The sequence below is a fragment of the Ambystoma mexicanum genome, chromosome 11, assembly GCF_040938575.1.
Source record: "Ambystoma mexicanum isolate Mex_15411 chromosome 11, UKY_AmexF1_1, whole genome shotgun sequence".
Classification (NCBI taxonomy): Eukaryota; Metazoa; Chordata; class Amphibia; order Caudata; family Ambystomatidae; genus Ambystoma; species Ambystoma mexicanum.
In genome coordinates this window covers 142,123,355-142,145,555 of record NC_090934.1, presented here as the reverse complement: position 1 = coordinate 142,145,555, position 22,201 = coordinate 142,123,355, and the positions used below count along the sequence as shown (strand labels likewise).

Genomic DNA, 22,201 nt, shown 5'->3' with positions numbered 1-22,201 from the left:
TGGTCAAAATTATATAAGTAATATCATTATTCTTGTGATTTTTCTGTGCACGTTTTAAGAGGCGTTAGGACCCTGTGGTGTATTCTGGGGGGTTGCTAGCGGAAAATAGGGTCTCACTCCAAATGTCTGCATGTTAAATATCTGACACTTCATCAATTAATGTCCATACTCCTTGCTCACATGTGTGTAATTTTTGGTAAATGTCTGATATTGGTAAACCAGTCAAAAAGCACAAAATGTTGTCATTTTGTAATGCAAGCCCCCAGGAAGATCAGAGGCGGACAAGCATGGACCATAAGGAATATATAATGTGTACATGTAATTTCAACAAATTGTGTATCTGGGAAATATGTATTTGAATCAAATATAGATTTGTGGGCAAATTGACCAGGGAGGATCCTCTGACCCATAAACAGACCTCATCATGATGACAATCCATTTCCTTCCCCCAATCATGGGAGAGGGGAGAATTGGGCCAATGACAAGTAGAGAGGGGCAGGCTTAGCTAGGCCCAGGCACACACCCATTTTCAAAACACATAAAAGGGGCCACTGAAACTCAGGTAGAGGATCCAATTCCATTTTCTGCGGGACGCTCTGCCGGGAGACTCCAGACTTCACATCCATCAATCTTCAGAGACCAGAAATTTACTTCAGAACTTAAAGCAAGGGCCTAAACCCACAAACTGAGAACTCTTCTCAGCAGGCCTCAGCATCCTTAAAATCATTTGCAAACTATTCCACAGCCGGGCGAGCTGTCTGAATTCTTTTGCCAAGAACTTTTGCCAGTACCCAGAAAGCAGTGTTACATCCAGAATCCACTTGATCCGGACCGGAAAGCAGAGCAGTATCCAGAACCAGAGGCCGCTGTATCCAGAGAGGCTAGACCAGCAGAGCAGAGCTGACCCAGACCGCTGTGAGGAGAACCAGAGATCCGGATCGCTGTGAGCAGAACCGGTGCCTGATTGACCCGCCGAGCAGACAGAACCGCCGCCGGACGTGTTGACCAGATCCGTGACGAGGCCTAGTTCAAATTTATATTGTGAGTACCTAGCAGAACTGTGCAGAACCAATCTCTTAGTTAAAATAATCTAATTCAAGCTATTTTAACCTAAGTAGAACTGCCTCCTAGAAATCGTGTCATCTGTCATTTTTAAAGCTGCACAACTGTCACCTGTCAATTCTGCAGCTGCAAGCTATCACCTGTCATTTTGAGTTTTACTTTAAATCCGAAAATCTACCTTTATTAAATCGTCTGTATCTCTGGAACCGTTTGGGCTAGGAACGAAAAGTGATAGATATATATTGTTATATTTCTCAAATAAACCTTTTAAATTTGCAAAACAGACCTACTTCTTGGCTCAGTGGGGTCAGGGGGATTCTAAGAGAGGGGTGTTATATAAGGGTTGTCATCCAGAGTACATGAACTGGACCTAAAAATATATCAATAAGGGTTTCCCTCAGCATCCCAGACTAGGCATTGACTTAGCTGTAGTGTTGAAGTGAAGCCGCTTAACATTGTCTTTCAGAAGATAAAACATAAGCGAAGGGAGGAGATTTTCCTTTAACATTGCATTGAAAGTATAAAAGGTGCACACTATTTAAACCCATTTAAACCCAAGAATCTGAATACAAAAAGACCCTGCACAGCAATCGCAAGTCCCTAAGAGCATGTGCGCGTGCGTGTGTGTGTGCGTGCATGCGTGTGCGTGCGTGCGTGCACGTGCTCCTGGAAGCCAAGAAAATGGCAGTGGCATATATATATATATATATATATATATATATATATATATATATATATATATATATATATATATATTCTTCCTCTAAAAATCAGGGAACACCTATCATGGAGACAATTCTTTAGCAGGGCACACGTTTAGGGACTTGTATTGCAATTTTGCTAGGCAGGGTCTTTTTGGATTCAGATTCTTGGGTTTAAATGGGTTTAAACCGTTGATACTTTTACAGCAACACTACAGGAAAATCTCCTCCCTTGCCTTATCTTTTATCTTCTGAAAGACAGAGCCAATTAAATGCAATTTTTGCATTTTGAAGGCGCACACTCTGGTTCCCTGCACAATTCACCTCCACAGCTACCAATGTTCTACTCCGAACGGTTTCTGTGCTCACCACGTCGTCAGGGAGGCAGTCTCACTTGCAGCCAAGAGACAGAGAACGTGTAATCACTCAATGCTGATTCTGCTGCAAGGACTTATGGTAGCTGTAGTCATCAGGTTTGCAGGGAACCCGCTCACACCCAAACACCCACAGTGCGAGAGGAGAGGGGCAGCCCACAGTGTGGCACTCCAAAGAAAGTCATATATTGCATATATATACATTTTATAATAAAATATCAAGATAAAAAATGTTAAATACATCATGAGACCACCAACGAGATATTTGAGTTTTTGTTTAATAAAATGGAGCAAACATCAAACATGTGCATCTAGTGTTCCAGCTGATGATAGTGTCCAGCATGTGCCATGGTTTAACCCCTTAAGTGCCAACGAGTATGCTTGTCCTTTTTTGCATATCCTTACATAATAGCCTGGTACTTACAAGTGTTTCCCGCTGAAAACCGCATTGTGGGTCAGGCCCATCCATTGCCTTTACTCCTTGGTTATGTTCCGGCTTCTGGAGCAAGACTATCAAAACTTTGCCCTTGTGTCAAGTAATTGAGCCAATGAATTAAGCACCAATGTTGCTGTTTAGATGGTGTTTAGGAAACAGATTTAAGCCCAATCTGTTTTTAACTATAAGATGGTGTCCCTGGAGCAAAAATGAAGCAGAATATTTTATTTACTGTGTTTGCTGTTGCAACACGTGTAAAGGAATGCAGTATATGCATGTCTGTTCATGTCATGCAGCCAGAATAGAGCAAAAACTGCCTGATTCAATTGTGCCCCATTGCAAACGTTTTTAGATGATATCGTTTGTGACAAAAAGTGTGTGTTCTATTGTGTTCCATTTACTAAATTCTAAGCACTGCTATACCCAGTTTATAACCTGGCCGCTGTTTTACATTTGGCCTCTTGCAACTTCTTTTAGATAATTCTGGCAAATCCTGTTTCCTCCAGACACGATTATCTAAGCATTTTCTCAATTTTCAGCACCAGTGAAAATGTTAGATATTCTGACCCTGGCTGTAAAAAAAAAAAAAATTTTTTTTAAATGAAATGAAAAATCAATATCTTTCGGACGCCCAGCAAGCCACGCTTTGTCACGTTTGCACTTTAAACAAAGGCACATCTTCGCAGGAGCAGAGTTCTCAGAATTAAAGCGCGAGGCTCAGACCCACAATGCAATGCAAATGCCGAGGCTGGGCGCATTTATCTTGGTGCGCTTTCATTAAGTTGCAGGGGAAATAAATATATATTTTTTCGCAGTCTGCGCCTGCAGTGCATCAGTAACAGCTAAGTGCTGTCCGCGGCCGCGCAGGCCCCTCATCTGCGCGATCACGGGAAGATGGATGTGCCCCTCTGATAGGTTTTATGCGTTGACAAAGTGCTTTCCAAGGTGGCTCGGTGGTGATTTTTCATCCAAAGTGCTCTCTCCTCCCGAGTAAACGTGTGTGTTGCTTCCTTGGGTGTCCTGCAGAGAGAGAAGAGGGGGAAAAAAAACAGGTTGAGTTGAATAATCGGATGCAAACCTGTCAACCAATCGGAGGACGGAAACATCTCCTCGATGGCTATGATTGGTGGGGGAGAGGATGTGAGATGTGGTACTGAGGAAGATGCTGATGTGGGCAGCCAGTAGCAGCTCCCATCATCCAGCTGAGAGAATAGTGTGCAGACAGCACTGGACCAGGACTAAAATAGATTCTGTTCAGGTCTTGAAACACTTTATTGGCCAAGCAGAGGCTAAACAGAGGTGTAAAAAACTCTCTTAGGAAAGAACCGCGGTAACACTAAAAGCTGTTCTATTTAAACACCAATGTCCAGGCTGTGCAGTAGAAAAGATGCATTGCCCAGGGGAAAGAGTTAACAAGATGTGAAGTTATGTTACAATATGCTGTGTTATGATTTCTTAAGCTATTTTATACTGTAGTAGTGGCGGCACCCCAGGCTTGGTAGTAAAGTGTGTATTGTGCCATCGCCAGAAGTATGCAGACCTTAGTGTGCAGGAGATAAAAATGAACAGAGGTAAGATAAGAGGATGGGAAAGAGGGAAATGCATGTTACAAATGAAAGGGAATGACAGGTGCAACAGGAGACGAATATTTTGTGGCGGCGCTGATGCATGTCAATACTGTTGGGTGAACCATAGTTCTAGCATGCAGAAAGGAGAGCATGTCCTGTGATCATTGGATTGTGATTCCCAGGCAGATTTGGTGATCTGGAAGCTAATACAACAATATAGCGTGAGGAGGCATGGAGGGTCTTGGGAATGTGTGTGGGAAGTCCTAGAAGGTTGGTGGCAAAATTGCTGGGGCATAAGATTTAAATTCTCCAATGGCCGAGCTCCAGAATAATAATTCCGGCACTGCCAAGCCTGAGGCACGAGAATGACTCAGAATGGGCCGGGCAAGGATTGAATGCGTGGAAAAGGTGAAGGTTATTAGTTATCGAGGAGGAGGAGGCATTGAAGAAGTGAACTATTGGCAGGCTGGCAGCATAAAGCCGGAGAATCCCATAAGCATCCCAAGCATTTGCGCCAGCATGAAAATCCATGCCGGCATAAATACTGGAGCATTTGTATGGCAGAGAGGAAAGGAGGTGGCGGAAGCGAAGCGCAACTTGCATTCCGCCCTCCCTTTCTGCTATGCAACTGACTGAAAATGTGACATGACGTTGGTTGATCAGACGTCTGGGTTTTCATGGGACAGTCCTGGGAAATCGCCCTCTGTCCCGGGGTCCAGAGAGATTTTTAAATTTAATAAACCCTGTCCCTGGATTGGATGGGTTGGTGGCTACAGACCTGGTTTGCTTTTCACGCCCTAATGTCCTCCTCCTTTCCCTCCCTGGCCGTTCTTCTCCAATGAGAGGAGTGTGCCCGTGAACACACCTGCCACAACAGGCCAGCGACATAGAAGTAAGACTACAGTTTTATCGGAGTCCTGTTTGTGTTTACTGTAGTCTACTTCTATGTCTAGTGCCTCTCCCTGAATTATTATTTTTTATCTGGTCACCTAAGCGTGCCATGAATGAAAGGCGTAAAAGCTTTACACAAGCCATTTAAGCGGTTCATTTACATGACTCCACTAATGAAAATGAGGTCCCATGCGAGAGCAATGTTAAGACAGTAAGAGATGTCCTGCAATGGTGAATTTGCAGTGACCTCGAGAATCTTGCATGATTCCTCAAACTGAGAAACTGATACTATTCAGCTTGAAAGACACATTAAAATGGCCCCTGCCTCCAGGTCAGGCGATCTCTGTGTGACTTAACAACATGTTGTGCCTGCATCTAAAGCCTCAGCTCTTGATGTTGTGGTCAACTACTTGATAAACGGCCACAGAATGACTCTGTGGTGTGTTGGGATCTACCACAGATAGGTTGACAAGGTTTTATTCAGAACAAAACACGGAATTAAGTCTCTCTCTAAATGAAACTGACACAGTTCAGGAACCATTTCAGATGTAAGCTAATTGAAAGGTCATTGGAAAGTAGCTCATCTTTGGTTCATTCTGTTGTATATATTTATTTAGAAAACATCTGACAGAGAGGGACTTGGCTCAATGTTGATTTGAACTACCAAGCTCAGACCTCCCCTGAGTTCTATGTGGATATGAGACATGAAGCTTGGATCTCCCTTTGGTTCTATGTGGATATGAGGCATCAAGCCTGCATCTCCCTTTGTTTCTATGTGGATATGAGGCATGAAGTTTGGATCTCCCTTTGGTTCTATGTGGATATAAGGCATCAAGCTTCGATCTCCCGTTGGTTCTATGTGGATATGAGGCATCAAGCTTCGATCTCCCGTTGGTTCTATGTGGATATGAGGCATCAAGCTTGGATCTCCCTTTGGTTCTATGTGGATATGAAGCATCAAGCTTGGATCTCCCTTTGGTTCTATGTGGATATAAGGCATCAAGCTTCGATCTCCCGTTGGTTCTATGTGGATATGAGGCATCAAGCTTGGATCTCCCTTTGGTTCGATGTGAGCTCTATCTATCAAGCTTGGATCTCCCTTTGGTTCGATGTGAGCTCTATCTATCAAGCTTGGATGGGCCTTAGGCGTAGGGGAAAAACAGGTCAGTTGTTTGGAGGCGAAAGAAAGGTAGTATGGCAGGCATGTCCCCCAATACAAAATACTGCAAAAAAAATGTGGGGAAACGTCAAAGATCCGCTTGTATGTGGATTACAGATGTCAATCTTTCATCACTTCTTCGCACTATGCGGATTAGAGATACCAAGCTTGTTACTTCGTTCTATGTGCATTAGACTTATCAAGTTCAGGCCACCCCTTGCTTCTATGTAAATAAGAGATATCAGGGCCAAATGACTCCATGGTTCTTTTGGATTTGAGGTATCAACTTTGGCTCGCCCTTGGATTTTAGGGAAGTCTTAAATGACTGTGCTCATTTCCATAAAGAGTATTGCCCAAGCTCCTGTGACCAAACTCTTGGTTATGTCCAGATCAGGGACCAGTGACTGTCCAGAATAATGCTCTACTAACCACCCTATTCTTCATCATTTACTTTTTCCAATCTCAATTCTTTTCTCTATCTTTCCCTCTCCACTGTCACTGGTTTGCCTTCACCTCTCTATTCAACTCTATTTGCAACCACATGTCGCTTATCTTCCCCTCTCGAAACAACTCACTCCTATTTCTCCTCCTTCCCTCTCTCCCCTCCACTTGGATTGCCACTTCATGCATTCTGTCGTTTTTATTCTTTGTCTTTATCAGCGATCCATAAAAAAGCGATTAAGTATTAATAATGGGATCTACTGCGCATTGGGAGATTGTGAATCCGAAAAGATTGAATCACAAAATCATTTTGCCCAGTGACCATGTAGATCACTATCTGCCATCCTGCTACCAGCACCACTGACCCGATTCTCCTGTACCCCTCAGGTGCCACCAGTTCTGTTTTTGATACTTATTTTTCTGTATTGGCCCCTGTTTCCAATGTCATGGAAGCGGGGTACATGCCTGCCACCCACAAAGCCCATGATGCTGAACAAGGGGCGAGGGGACAGCCCCGCAACCCCCAAGCCCACCAGTTCAGCATTAAGATCTTCGATTATTTGGTCAAAGCCGAATGCGCTACAAACACGCATTCTGCTTATTTTCTGACCTTTTGGGTAAACCCTTAGAAATGAGTTGGGGTGTGAGTGAGGGGTGTGGGGGTTCTTCTTGTGTAACTTTAGAGCGGTGTGTAATGTGTTGGGCCTTTCCCAGTATCTGCCTGCTTCTCTCTTCTAAACCACGTATGTTTCCTTTTGACTATCTTTCCTGTTATTTCTGCTTCCCTTTACCATGTGTTTCTCATTTTATTGCCTCTTTTACTTCGTCCGTTTATATAATCTTTCTCTTTTTCTTTTTCACTGTCAGAGGACATGTCTTTCTCCAGGTGTTTTAGCTTTTACTCTCTCTACATCACTCCTGATTTCCTTCTACCCCTCAGCGCCCTGATCTTCCACTCTCTGTACCCCTTTAATTTACTTAATCTCCTAGAACCTCTCTATTCCTCTATCAGCCCTTTCCCCACTGTTCTGATTCACCTGCCCCCCTCTTTCTCTCTCTCTTACTGTCACTCTCTCTTCCTATCTATCTCTTTCTCTACCTCTCTCATCCTCTCTTTCACTGTCTCTCTCTCCCTCCTGTCTAACACTATGGGCCTCATTACATGGTAGGCGGTAGCCATGGCGCTATTATTGACATGGCTACCCCCTTACCGCATTCCGGGTCTGTGTTCCCGGAATAGGGACTAACCGGGTCATTCCGAACCTGGAGGACCCGGTAAATCCCCATTCCGGGAACCATTCCTCATTCCCATTTGAGCCCCCATAGGGCTCAATGGGAATGGGGAAGGAGCTAATCATGGTACCGCAATTTGCGGTAACGTTATTAGCTCTGAAGTCCCTTAACGGGTCCCTCCCCTAACGCCTGGTAAAACCAGGCGTTAGGGGAGGGACCCGCTAAGGGACCTCATAGTAGGACGGTAAGGGATTACCGGCACCAGTGCCCTTACCGATGCCGGTAATCCCTTACCGCCTACTGTGTAATGAGGCCTTATATGTTACACACTCTCATTCCGTTTGTTCTTCTTTTCCTTTTATTTCTCCCCTCCCTCTTTCAGTTTGCTCCTCATTTTCCATGCACAAAAAATAATTCCACCGTTGGGCATTATTAATTTACTTTTTTATCATTTTGATTCCATAAGTTTGGGTATCTGTACCTGCTACCCCGCTCAACGTACCTGGCACGACTGCCTAAAAAGACAAATACAGTATGAACAAAAACTAGTTCAAGCAATCCATAAAAATAGAAACTGTGTTTATTTTTATGATGAACAAAAATGATTATGTGTAACGACATATAGCATTAAATTAACATATTTAATAAAAGTTCTCCCCAGCGACAGTACCTTGTGTAAGGATGTAGGGTTGCATAAAGGTAGATAGAACGCCCACAGAGTGTGCTTGGCATAGGCTTTGGTAAGTGTTCATTTTGTGTCAAGATTAGTGCGGAGATAGAAAATAAGTACAAGAAATAGTCAAAAATGAAAAGCCAGAGGAACCATTTATTCTGTGGTACACAAACATGCAAAGGAACGTGTTTCCTTATTTCTAATTGTTTGAATTTCAACTAATACATGCAAATGTATACACACATTTTTCAAATCCTTGTGTACATATCGAATTCTGAACATCCTTCCCTACTTTTGTCAGTGGTTCTGTGTAAAACCATAGGCAAATATGCTATACCATGCAACAGAATGTTTTTAATTTTTTGTTTTTTATATACTTCATTTGCATCCCTGCGCATGTCTTGCATATGCTATCTTTCAATTTCAAGAGTTAATTTTTGTAGATTAGGGTCGGCCAATGTGTAAGTAGCATCAAGGTGATTCGTGGGGATATCGTGAAAATGTGTAGGAATCTCTCATCTGGCACGTTTCGGCATTCAAAATTGTAAATTGCGTCGCCTTCGTCAGGGCACATTTGTAGACCCTATAAAAACATGTACGTATGTTTTAGTGTCAAGCCAGTTGCAACACTCCTTGTGTGGAAACAGAAAAATTGACATGAGGCCGGGAAGCCCAAATGGAAACACACCAACACAGGTTACAAAGGACCATATAAAGCGCTTTATTTCAAAGATTCAAAGTTACCAAAGTATCAAAGTCAATTGACATGCGAATAGCTATTCGGCTCTCTGACTCACATACGAACCTCCAACGATAAGGTTTCGTACTGCAAGTGGGAGAGACCGAATATCTGGATGCTCGGGCTTTTATACCATTTGTACCACATTGGCCAGCCCTCTTGCAAGTTAACCATTCCTGGAACTGTGGCTAGGGTTCGTAGCCAGGTCGAACATACAATTTACATACATTAGATCAGTTCCGCTGATACAGTTACAGATTTACAAGAGGTTGAACAGAGGACAGGGTCTTAGTTCATGACCCTAACAGGTAGCCTGCGGACATATTGTTTATTCACGTGTGCGGAGGTCACCATGGCCGAAGTCTTACTTGCAATGTCATTCGGCCTCCATTTTATGGTTCGGGGTGACTTCCACACTGCAAGAATACCTAAAATGGCGGCTAAATCCAAGATGGCGGCTTACATGATACATTGAGGTCAAGACCTTGCCGCGGAACCTATGTTCACAATGTTCTTTTAGACAGCTTGGCGTAGGCCAACATACATTTAAACAATGCGATTGGGGTCACAATATTATATCAATTTCCACAGACCCTCCTTTTGGCCTATGCCAAGTGCTAAAACACAATTTTTCTAATACTTTTGAAAATATTTAAAGGCATTATCATTTATAGGTTCCACATCATTGTCTGAAATATCAATAGCCATAAGGTCGTTCATAAGAACTTCTTGCAACATGAACTCTTTAGATGCTGTCTTCGGTGTGTATATTTTACGCCCTATTGCGCTCATTACCTGAGCACAACATCCCCCCATCATTCCGCATATACTTGGGAGGCATTGAAAACAGCAACAAAGGAATAACAGAGTCCCTAAAATACCTAAAATAACAGAAAGCACCTTCCACCCCCAAGATCGCAGAGAATCCTAAAACCAAGTACTAAGGCTCCAGTCTCCTACAGGGATATGGACTTCAGAACTGAGAGTGTGTAAGTTCTGAATTGCTTTAAATATGGTTGGTGAAGAATCTGGTACGAAAACACAGCAAGCGGACCCCACTAATTTACATACTCCACCTCGTTCAGCTAAAATGACATCTAATGCCATTCGATTTTGCAGTGCTACCAATCTTATCTCCTTTTGCTCTAAGGTCATATTGTAGAGTATGTCCGTGGTCCGGTTGATCGTTTTCTCCAATATCCTCGCTAGTCCCCTAATGTTTTCTGAATTTGCTATTTGTCCCCAGTCAAATTTACGATATTTACACAAGGCTCGAAATCTCCCATTGGCCTAGTGCCATTTCTTTGTACACAGAAAGAAACAGAATCAGGATTATGATTTATAGAATAAGAAGGAGGCATGGCATCCTTATTGCCTATCGGAGCCATCTTGAAAGATACTAGATTTTGAAAAGGAAAAGAAAGTTTATCAGACGGCCTAATAGAAGCGATGTTAGGTCTACTCCTATTTGCGAAAAGCGAGCATCCCAGGGGAGTCAATTCACGTCTCTCAAATTCATTCAAATTAGTGCCATCGAAGTTCCCTGAGATGCTATCATTCCATCGGCCAAAGAAAAGTGCTCTAAGAGAGGCATAGCAGGAGGTCGTCAAAGGTAAGGGATGTATGTACCATCCCAGTCCCTTGTTCCCATGTTGTGGCAAATGCGTGCAAACCCAACAATTACTCTTGTTAAAAATTGCATGCGTAGCATTCATCACTATCATCAGAGTGTTATTATGATATTTCTGTCTATGCCAAGAGTCCCTAGGGGACAGAGTATGAAGGTGTACAGAGGGAGTCAAAACAGTTGGTACAATTTCGGTCGGTAACAGAGGCTTCAAAGGATAAATGTCTTCGAAGTACCATAGTCCCACGGCAGCAGTTGCAAAACTAACAATTATTAAAACATGAACACAACAGTACGTTTTCAGGGCCCAGGAGCATTGTCCATTGTTCGAATTGGTCACCTCTTTGTTTACAAGTTCGATACGAGGAGCAGTGGTGAAAGCGGCAGGCATCATTATTATCCCGATCGACGGCCCCAAATGTTCGTTTGCTGGCGGCACTTCGGCCGAGCGACTTCTTAGTCCTTCCCAACCCTAGCCAACAGAACCCTCCTTTTCTTTGTTCACAAAAAGGAAAAGATACCAGTATTTCAATCACTTTTTTTTTTTTCTTCCGATGCACGACGGTCGTGCAACAATTTTACTTCCGTGCTCGAAGGTTGTACCTGATGGTACCCAATACCCAAGTTTGCTGAATCCAAAAGCAAAGTATCGTCGCTCCCTGAGGGGAGCGTCGCGTCGGTGGCGACGGAAGTCGCAGAACTCGAAACAAGATTTTCCGGAAGTGATTGATCAAGTGAGTGCGGAGACAAGATGGACGGCTCCCCGAGCTCCTCGGGCTCAGAGAACTTCTCCGATGTACTCACAGCGCTGTCTGCTACTCCGAGATCAGAGATCGTAGCATCAGCGAGGGGTTCTGTTTCTTCTGTAGCGTGTGGCGTCGGGTGAGGAATCTTCTTCACATGCGTTGCATGTATCCAATGTTTCTTGCCTGCCACTCGTACTGCCGTGCTGGTGACCAATAGGACTTGGTAGGGTCCACGCCAGCGAGGCGCGAGACAGGAAGACCTTTCGTAGGCCTTGACCAAGACCCAGCTTCCTGGCAATATATCGTGTCCTGGGCCCGTAAACCGTACAGGTAAGGCAGCATTCACCTGGTGGTAAATGAAATACAGATTTTTAGTCAATTGATTACAGTAGTCTACGAATAATACATTCTCCACATCCCTCAGGGCTTTAGGTTTAGGGAGACCCCAAATATTGGCGGGTCTTCCCATCACTACTTCAAATGGAGAGAGCCCAGTTCTAGTCTGGGGTGTGGTGCGCATTGCTAACAAAACAATAGGTAAAGCATCCGGCCATTTCAATTTAGTATCGGCACATGTTTTTGCAAGCTTGTTTTTCAGTATACCATTGTGTCTTTCTACCAACCCCGCACTTTGAGGGTGCCTAGCTGAATGAAAACGTTTCTCTATTCCTAAGGCAACACATATTTGCAACATTACGGCTGCGATGAAGTGGGGCCCGTTGTCCGACCAGATTATCCTCGGGAGCCCAAAACGAGGAAAATATTCTTTGACCAAGATCTTTGCAGTTGTCATGGCGGTAGCATCTTTGACGGGGAAAGCCTCGACCCATTTGCTAAAAGCACAAATAATAACAAGAACATATTTCAAGTTGTTACATCGCTCCATTTCAATAAAATCAAGGTGAATGGTTTCGAAGGGAACAGAGGGAGGTCCGAAACTTCCCCTTGGAGCCGCTGTCCCTTTACCCACATTATGCTGTAAGCAGATTATACAATTCTGGACGTATCTTTTAGCTGTTTCCAAAATCTTATCATTGACCCAAACCTGCTGTAGTATTTTACAATCTGCTGGGCACACACATGTGTTGGGCCGTGTGCCATCGTAACCATTGCAATTACATAAGAATCTGGAAGCAACCATTTCCCGTTAGATGCGTCCACCCAACACCCTTCGTCATCCAATTTCCCCATGCCTTCAGCCCACTTCCTAGATTCATCAACAGTGGCATCAGTCTGAATATCCCGTACAGACCCAGTGCCTTCATCTATTATACAACCATCTCTCACTTCCCTCGCGGTATACATGTCTGTGCTAAGGTCTGTGGCTGTTTGTCTAGCTATCGAGTCTGCAAAAGCATTTCCTTTGCCCACATCGTCTATGACCTTACGATGAGCTGCACATTTCATAATCGCTAGCTGTTTAGGGAGTGAGAGTGCTGAAAGTAACTGTACTATGAGGGGACCATGCTGAATCTTGGTCCCATGTGAGGTCAGAAACCCTCTTTCCGACCACAATTTTCCGAAGTTGTGAGCCACCCCAAAGGCGTACTGACTATCCGTATAAATATTAACTCTATGCCCTTGGGAGAGCTCACAAGCACGGGTCAACGCTATAATCTCTGCGGCCTGCGCAGAGTTATGCGGAATCCTTTTAGTTTCTACGACCTTATTCAAGGTCGTGACTGCATAGGCAGCTGTAGATGTGCCATTCGGAAGTTTAAAGCAGGAGCCATCACAAAACAGCTCCCCTTCCGCATTTTCCAAAGAAGTATCTGAGAGGTCTATTCTGCCCTTCGTTTCTTGTTCAGTGGCATACAGGCAGTCATGTGATCCATCATCACCGCAAGCAGTGGTTTGCGGGAGAGGCAAAAGTTCGGCCGGATTGAGAACACAACACCTTTTAATTTGGATATGAGGAGCAAATAGAACTAATTCATACCTGGTCAACCGGGCAGAAGTAAGGTGTTGTGTTTGAGTTTTGTTCAATAGAATATCGACAGAGTGAGGTACCATCAAAATCAAATCGTGGCCTAGAACCATCCCCTCACTCTGTTTTACGGACGCAGCAGCAGCGGCAACAGCACGCAGACATCGCGGCAAAGCACATGCAACAGGATCGAGGGCGGAGGAATAATAGCCGCATGGCCTATTCTTCCCTCCATGTTCCTGTGTTAACACAGACAAAGCACATCCATTACACTCATGCACAAACAAGACAAAGGCCTTATCGTAATTTGGTGTACCCAGAACCGGTGCTGAACACAGCGCGGCTTTGAGAAGCTCAAATGATCGTTGTTGTTCCGATTCCCATGGCAGTGGCAGAGAAATGCCCTTCTTCGTCAAAGCCAACATCGGTTTTACCACTAGGGCAAAGTTTGGGATCCACATTCTACAGTAGGACGCCATCCCTATCAGGGCTCTGACTTCCTTCTGCGTTTTTGGGACAGACATGCCAGAAATGTGTTTGATTCGTTCAGGTGTCAATCTTCTCCCCTCCTTTGACAGGAGGTAGCCTAAATAGGCAACCTCCTGGCAACAATATTGACATTTTTTAAGAGAAGCTTTGTGGCCATTCTCAGCTAAATGAACAAGCAACAATATAGTGCCTTCCTTACAAGCTTCCTCGGAGTCTGCAGCCAGGAGCAAATCATCTACATATTGAAGCAGCGTACAAGTAGGTGGCAATTCAAGGGTGTCGAGCTGCTCTTTTAAAGCCCTACTATAGATACTAGGACTTTCAGTATACCCTTGAGGTGCCCTTGTGAATGTAAACGAGCGTCCCCCCAAAGTGAACGCGAACAAATACCTGCTCTCCTCATGTATCGGAATACTAAAGAAGGCGTTTTTTAGGTCTACGACGCTAAAGTGCGTGGCCGTAGCAGGGATCATTGTTAAAATCGTCGTTACATCAGGCACGATTGGAAATTGTGGGGCCACTACCCGGTTAATAGCACGAAGATCTATTATAAACCGGTACGGAATTGCATTGTCGCCTTTCTTATATACCGGTAAGATCGGGCTGTTACATAAGCTACCTGTAATCTCTTCGATCACTCCACGATGCACAAAATCGGAGACAATGCATTTCAAAGCGCGCTCGCCTTCAATCGAAATTTTATATTGCGGAATGCGCGGTAGCTTAACCCCATGTTTTAATACTATCTTTACAGGGTCAATGTGCAAAATCCCGACATCATTGTCGTCTATTGCCCACAAGCATTCTGGGACAATGTCAAATTCAGAAGGTAGAGGTCGGGTCAAGTATTGGGAGTTAAAGGGTTGCTGAGGTGAAACTGTCAATCTTATTCCGTCAGGGGAACAATGGATCACTGCATTCAGTTTCTTCAACAAATTCAACCCCAGCAAGTTTTCTCCACAGTTTGAAGTAAGAAGAAAAGGGCACTGGTCGGGTAAAAGGACCCAAAGAAACAGACACCGGCGCAGAGACCGGACAAACAGTTGGTATGCCAGAAAACCCTATAGAAACGTTTGTTTGCCCTGACAGGGGAATGTTTGGAACCCGAGAATGGTCAATGGAGCACTTCTGTGCTCCAGTGTCAATCAAGAATTGGTGTTTCCTATTCCCTACCAATAGTTCAACATAGGGGCCCTTCTGAATAACAGGAATAGGTAGTGGTTCCAAACGCTGCTTCGGGCAATCCTAGTAAGGCAGAACTTCATCAAAGGGAAGTTCCTCAGAGAGATAGACGGCGGAAGGGTGATCAAATATGTTTCTTGAATCCATACTCGGAGTCTGATTTTCCTGCGAAAAAGGTTGCTGGGGATTTCGTAAAAGCTGACCCCTATCAGGGCCCCCTGCTCCAGGGCGGCCCCGTGGTCGCCTACCCATACCTCCAAATGTGCCTCCTGACCTCTGACTGAGGGCAGGGCATTGTGCCCGCCAGTGACCTTCCTGGCGGCAATAAGCACATTGATTAATGTTTACAGAATTTGGAGGAGTATTTCCTCTCGGAATGTACTGACCTCTGGTTTGCGTCGTACCTCCTCTAGGGTTTCTAACAATTTGTTGCAATAATACCTTAGTTTTCAAGTCACCCCTTCTGTTTTCAATTTTCTCTTTTTTGTTATTAACCCGATTCTCATAATACTGAGCCATATGCAAAACCTCCGACTGAGATTTTGCCTGCCACGCGCTCTCTGAGGACATAATTTGTGACTGGATGTCAGGCAACAATCCACGCACGAATTTGTCCACAAACAACCTCTTCCCCGACTCGGTACCCAAATCCTGTCCACTAAAGTCGGAGAATACTTGTTCAAACCTATTAAAGAACTCGGTGGTACCTTCGGTTTTTCCTTGGACACAGGCCGTAAGCTTGTCCCAAATAATCCTTTTTTCTGGAATTATAGTTTTTAATTTGGCAACTATTCTATCGGGTAAAGTGAGTATTACCTGGGGTGGTTTCTCACCAGCTGGACGTTCCCCATCTAGTCTAGTTAAATTTACCCATGTATCCCCTAATCCCGGCACATCATCTACTATCCGTATTTGTTTCCATACATCAACAGGCAGAAGTACTGGAAACAATAAATCCATGTCACTTAAGGTGAACACAGAAGACTGCAAAACGGATTCGATTTCTTTATAAAACCCTGTCGGGTTCTTCCTAATATCTGGTACCGATTGTCTGATCGTGTTCACTTCCTGTCGAGAGAACGGGACGTGAACAAACTGTGATACATAGTGTGCTGGGATATCCACCGCGGGAGCACCAGTCGCCGCGTTGGCGGGGATTTCTACTTTTGGGACAAGGGTCGGAGGGACCTCTCTCATAGGCAACTGAGATATCGGGACCTCCGACCGCTTACTGAGTAATAAGGCCAAATCGAGCGCTAAGGCAGCCGTAGAGGTGTCGGGCGAAAAAGCTCTTTTACAAATATCTATTAACTCTGTGGGGCAACCAACCTTCTTTCTTATACATTCTTCCTGTAAGTGCTGTACCATCACTTGAATTACCTTCCTTTGCATTTCTACCGTATATTGGCTATATGTATCGTATACCTCATCCGGCGGTATCGATGAATCCGAGATCCACCGGACCGCATCTTTAGTACAAATCCGTACTTCCTCGGGTGCTGATCTTCGGCACGAAAGGAACCGTTTCTGCACATATATCCTATCGTCTTCATCATCCTCATTTCGCAATCTTTCAAAATCCTGTCTAAACCCAAACAATCTATCAACATGCCCATGTACCTTCTGTTCGGTATCCCTCGAGAGTGCTAAATCGTTCAGATCTCTCACCCCTTGTGGGAGATCCGAAGTCTGCAGTCTACCCCACATTACACCTAAGTGAATCCCCAGTCCTTCAATGAAAACGTTTTTCTCGGGAAAATCGCGCAAATTTGATAATGTTGAAAATGCATCGTTTTGATCACCCTTTTTCATGCAATGTTTAGCCCAAGCAAATAGTTACTGTTTCCTGCCCGCAGGAACAGTACTACGAGTCACAATTTTCGACCTTGCACCAAGGTCTAATTCAGTGAATACAGGACTCCCCGGAATCGAAAGTGTAGGAGAACCTAACAGAGGTGCAGAGGAATGAGGTAATGTAACAGACGGAATAGACAGAGGAGCGACAGCCAAAGAACTAGAAACAGCAGGCTGCGTAGGGGGAGTAGGAATAGCAACAGGAACAATAGCAGGAACGGGCAAAGCGCCCACAACAGGAGCATATGGAGGTGGCGCTGAAGAATCAGGCCTCCGTTCATTTAATATCTTTTCAATAAACTCCTCAGAAACATGAAAATCTTTAGAAGGGTACATTTTCTGGACTCCGAGCGAGAAAGCTCTATCCATTCTCTGGGTTTCATCTAATCGTTTTTCCTTGTCATATAACAATGCTTTCTCGGCATTCGTCTTATGACGTCGTGCGTGCTTATCCCTACTCTTAAGCTGCTGTAATGCTTCTTTTTTCCAATTTTGTAACACATCGAAGGCCGCTGGCCTAGCCTTCTTTTTAAGCAAAATCGACTCTAAGTATTCAATACGGGGGATCTCAAAACTACCATTGATTGGCCACTGAAATTCGGAGGCATTTCTGGTCTGTCTGTGCCAAATATCATTAAATACAATACTACCAATGCCATACTTACAGTACATAGTACACGCCGGCGACCCCTCCTGTGGTGCCGGACGGCTAAATTCAAAGGATTGTCGATCGCTGCGGAATAGAGCCCTAAAGCAGCTAGACAATTTCCCAGGCATTTCTCAAAGACTTCGTGTTACCTGGTCCAATAATTGTGTCTGCAGATACAATACGCCAAATTCAAATGTCAGGGTTAAATTAAGAGCCGGGTCACGACTGCACCTGACCAAAACTAAGGAGGACCGTACGGTTTTCAAAGGACTTCAACTAACAAATTTTACCTGCGTTTAGTGGTTTCGGCAAATCTGCCCGCCTCGGATTTGGACCCTCGTCAAGATGCCGTGTCAGACCGCACAACTATCGCCCAAGGATCGGATCGTGCAGCGCTGCCGAGGTATCGCGTCTCGATCGGTCGGGCCCGCAGAATCACACCGTCCGATCCCGATTCGATAGTCTGCGTCAACCTTCAATGATCCGGCATCAATCTTGAGGGTCCCTATTCGGGCGCCAACTGTGGAAACAGAAAAATTGACATGAGGCCGGGAAGCCCAAATGGAAACACACCAACACAGGTTACAAAGGACCATATAAAGCGCTTTATTTCAAAGATTCAAAGTTACCAAAGTATCAAAGTCAATTGACATGCGAATAGCTATTCGGCTCTCTGACTCACATACGAACCTCCAACGATAAGGTTTCGTACTGCAAGTGGGAGAGACCGAATATCTGGATGCTCGGGCTTTTATACCATTTGTACCACATTGGCCAGCCCTCTTGCAAGTTAACCATTCCTGGAACTGTGGCTAGGGTTCGTAGCCAGGTCGAACATACAATTTACATACATTAGATCAGTTCCGCTGATACAGTTACAGATTTACAAGAGGTTGAACAGAGGACAGGGTCTTAGTTCATGACCCTAACAGGTAGCCTGCGGACATATTGTTTATTCACGTGTGCGGAGGTCACCATGGCCGAAGTCTTACTTGCAATGTCATTCGGCCTCCATTTTATGGTTCGGGGTGACTTCCACACTGCAAGAATACCTAAAATGGCGGCTAAATCCAAGATGGCGGCTTACATGATACATTGAGGTCAAGACCTTGCCGCGGAACCTATGTTCACAATGTTCTTTTAGACAGCTTGGCGTAGGCCAACATACATTTAAACAATGCGATTGGGGTCACAATATTATATCAATTTCCACACTTGAATGGGTCACACTCTTCCTGGGACAGAACTAAATGGGGATGAACCCTGTCAAAGAGGCAAATGATGGGATCTCAAACATTGTTAACACTGGTCTTGGCAGATTTTCTTCAAGTAGTAGTAGATCAAGGAAAAACACTTTTAGATTCCCTGAATTCAAATTTATAACAATGTTTGTTTTTAAGTCACCAGACTCAGGATCATTATTTTACAAACATATGTGATGTGTTTCTTTTTGTGTTGTTGCAATTATATTTGTATTTATTTTAAGATTATTTGGATCAAAGAGTTGTATTACTCCAAAGTTGCTATATTACATTGTGTGTAACGGAGACACTGCATTTTTTTAGTGTATTTTTCTATCATGTGTAAGGTACTCTGTATACTAAAAACACAAGAAAAAAATATATACGCCGTCAAGTCTTTCCTTTCACCTCTACTCATTGTCTCTTCTGGTCAATGTCTTTCTCCCTTGTTACTCCTTCTCCCCCCATCATTCCTTGTCTTGTTAATCACTTCTACCCAATCTCTTTCCCTACCTTGTTTTCATCACCACCTTCCTTTTGCTCTTTTTCTAGATTAAGTTCTCTCTCCAATACCTTCTTACCCCTCCTATTTCCCTTCATTTGCCTCTCCTGCCTCTCGTTGTCACTTCAGTTTCTTCACCCTCTCAGACCCACTCTTCTCCTCCCACTCTTCTGATTCCAGATTCCAAATCCATCGCGTCCTCCCTCCTTTCTGTTTGCTTGCTGCTCCTCTTTCTAGTTCTCATTGTACTGGGCTCTTATATCTACTCTTTCTCTTGTCACCGATCTGCATTCAAACTCCTCATGATTCCCTGCCTCCTCTCTTCCTCTCACCCCATATCTTTCTCCACTCTACTTTTAGTGTCTACCTGGACCCTTCTTCTTAACTGATTGTTGACCATTGTATAGAAGTTCTGAAAATGTTAATATCGAACCACTTTAAGGAAAACTCAAACCACCCGAATTTTCGTTTGGTATAGGACCCAAAGATTTGAACTTCTGGGGCGAAAAAAAGGATTGAGAGTTCAATCTGACAATGGCTCTGAGGAGTGTGGGCCACTCTAGTGCCCTAAAACAGACCCAAATGCCATGGCCATGCTTGGTCTACCACAATAAGCTACCTAATGGTGTCACACTTACATGCTGGTCATTTGTACTGACATGGGGCAACCATAACTAACATCTTGTATCAAAACCAATATAACAAGATGTACACACAAGCTAGTATTTCAAAAATATAATCAAATTTATTCATCAAATGTATGCTAAAAAAGGACAAAGGTAGGACCATTTCTTAAAAAATTATTTTCAACAAATAACAATACTGTTTGAAACAAGATATTCCAGGGTGATCCAAATGTGTCTATTCACTTTTATCAAAATTTGAAATCAAAACAATTGTTCTTATGAGGTGATGTTAGTAAGAAAAGAGTGACTTTTTATCATAAACATTGTTTTCTAATACTTTTTCAAAAAACCCCAGTAGGGAATGTGTCTTAACATGAACCCATATGGGGGACGTGTCGACAGGGGTAACTTCTGTTTCCAGCCTTAGACGGGTACAGTCGCCGCATGTTCAATGATGGCTTTTGTACACTGGACATCTGCTGAACCAAATAAGGCTTTCATCAGGACACATGAACGACAGCTTGACCCAGATGTCGTGTTTTTCACAAGGAATGTTTGGTGTTTACCAATATATCTACATAAACATACAAAAAAATAAAAAAAATGTATTAAAAACTAGCTGTGTAACAAATGGCTATGGTAACGTTGCCACATTTTTCCTAATATTCACAGACCTTTCAGGCTTGTTAAAGCGTCCAACCTAGATATACTAATAATTAATATTATATATATCACTTTATGTTGTTCTGATGTATCTTATTTCTTATTGTCTATTTTGTATTTTTAACTTGACTAGTTGACATTTTAATTTTTATTTTTTTGATGTAAATCCACGGCTTGTTTATAAACTTCAAAATCATCAAAGCCTCATAAGGACAATACACTTAATGTTACTTGTGCACTGTATTTGGTCATAAGCTGTGGTTGCAATAGTACCTTCAAATTTCTTCCAAAAGGCGCTCTGCTTAGTTTAGGCAGTATCTTTATTTCGAGCGTCAGGTGAGCCTGTGGGGACACGTTCTGCTGGACTAGTACAGGCCATAGCAAACTGTAAGGGGAACAGAGAACAGTGCATAGGCACAGGTCACTGTGTGCACCAGTAATCCCCACTCGGTACTAGGATCTAAAGCGGAAGTATAAAGTATTACCTTCAGCTGGTGCTCTCGCTTATCAAACGATAGTCACTTGGACCAAACTTGCATCCGAAGGGTGCTTTTTATTTTGGTGCAGGAGTGGCGAAAAATGCGTTACAGCCGCATATCGTTTTGGGAGTTCTGTGAATAATATAATGTCCATGCGCCGCATATTAGAATAATAGAAGGGAGATATTGCTCTTTTCACTCCAAAAGTGTAATAGGTCCCTGCCGTGTGGGATAGTCACTTACTTCTGCTATCGAGGGCTGCTTCAGTCTTGAGGACGAACACGAGCGGTTTCAAATCCGTGAGCCTGGTCATGTGATATCTTTTCAATGACTGGGTCACTGGCGTGATGACATCATCACGATACAGTGAAAACGGCGGACATATAGGGTGAACCTGCCGGCCATGTTGGAGTGTCTGAGCAACATGGTATTCATATGTGAATGTTATAGAATGGCTATTTATACGATGCCAGAGAAAGGGCCAGTCTAAGTTCAATAGTTACTTGTTAGGTGTCATTTTAATTAAATGTATTGTCGAGCTGCCACGGGGCATCCCTGCATTTGTGTGTAGTGTGGTCTCGGTTCATTCAAACCAAGGCACGAGAAAACGAAATCGAGCGCAGAAGGATCCATGTGATGGAAATCGGTATTTAGCAATATTGTGGAAATCAGTTTTTAGTAAATGTCATAAGGCTGTGTTTGCCCACTTTGCATGTGGCCCTGTGGCAACTATCCATGCATTTGTGCAAAATGCAGCCAATATGCCAACATGAATATAAAATGCATCTTGGGACTGTATGTGTGGGTGACCTTTTATAGTTGTTATGGGTGGCGCCTATTTGTGTATAAACAGGTTCCACTCCATATATAGGTTTAGTCCAAATTTGACTGAATCTAATTTATGGATCCATTTTTGTTCTAATTTGCGCAGGTTAAGGT

General features: G+C 43.6%; 1 long non-coding RNA gene across 1 annotated transcript in view; it reads right to left on the bottom strand.

The window, feature by feature from the left end:
• Positions 1-2,401: 2,401 nt before the first annotated feature.
• The window catches only part of LOC138504675 (uncharacterized), a 186,179-nt gene continuing 166,379 nt past the window's right edge, over positions 2,402-22,201 (bottom strand). Inside the window, exon 4 of the long non-coding RNA XR_011279893.1 lies at positions 2,402-3,593. This is a non-coding gene — a long non-coding RNA (uncharacterized lncRNA). The remainder of the gene's footprint in view (positions 3,594-22,201) is intronic.